Here is a 1,016-nt window from a genome sequence, read left to right on the forward strand (position 1 = left end):
ACACCGAAGCATCTTGCTACGCTCTTCGCGGATGGGCCGGGGGCCATCAGGTGCTTGGCAAACGCCTATTAAATGACTTCACGTCGTGGGGGACCTCCTCCCCGGTTCGTTCAATCCCGGACAGCACTCCCCACCCACCATTTCTCAAAGGGAAGGGAGGCAGGGAGAGCCGCACCTGGATGCCGACCTGTTGATTTCTTCATGCTTTGAAGCTGAGCAGGTGCCACAGGTATGGTGGCCATGCTTGCAGGCCGGATCTGAGTCACTCACTGCCCCGAGGAAAGCCACATTCAGGCCAGTGCGTCCTCCCACAGGCCTTGGTGTGGTCAGCATCCTCGCTGCACCCAAGGGCGACCTTGTTCCTTAGCGCAGAGAAGGGAGCTTGAGAAAGGGAAGCTCTGAGCCAGGTAGGATTCATCTATTCATTCATTTGTTCATTCATTCATTGAACAAATATTTATGAAGGACCTGTTATGCCCCAGTCACTATCCTAGGCCCTGAGGGATACAAAAATGACCGAGTCTTTCCTTGTCCTGGATCTTTCATTCTAGCTGGGGAGACAGGGAATGACAAGGAAAACAATGCCGAAGCTCACAGTAAACAATAAGGGCTAGGTCGTGTCGGGAAGCATAGTCAAGGAGCTCTTCTTGGAGGCGGAGGCGGTTGAAGGACGAGAAGGGGCAGTGCACGCAGGTGCGAGGCGAGCCTGGCAGGTGTGGGTTACGGCTGCTGCTGGTCTCCCAACATCATGTCCCAAGGCTCACGACCCAGGGATGTTTGGACAAGTAGGAGGACTAAGGGTGACAAGCGCGTTTGCGGTGGCCGAAATAGCTCAGTTGGGAGAGCGTTAGACTGAAGATCTAAAGGTCCCTGGTTCGATCCCGGGTTTCGGCAGTTCCCCTTTTCTTCCCCCCACCCCCATGGGGAGGGGGAAATAGGAGGGCAGTGAATGAATGAAGCTGACTCTTTCCCAATTAATAGAGATTTTACTTTCTTTGTTTAAAACAGCCCGAGCA

General features: G+C 53.9%; 1 non-coding gene across 1 annotated transcript; it reads left to right on the top strand.

Moving 5' to 3' along the window:
* The first annotated feature begins 821 nt into the window (after positions 1 to 821).
* TRNAF-GAA lies at positions 822 to 894 on the top strand. Its single transcript has one exon. It is a non-coding gene; the product is annotated as a tRNA-Phe (tRNA).
* The last annotated feature ends 122 nt before the right edge of the window (positions 895 to 1,016 follow it).

The sequence above is a fragment of the Pteropus vampyrus genome, unplaced genomic scaffold, assembly GCF_000151845.1.
Source record: "Pteropus vampyrus isolate Shadow unplaced genomic scaffold, Pvam_2.0 Scaffold1683, whole genome shotgun sequence".
Lineage (NCBI taxonomy): Eukaryota > Metazoa > Chordata > Mammalia > Chiroptera > Pteropodidae > Pteropus > Pteropus vampyrus.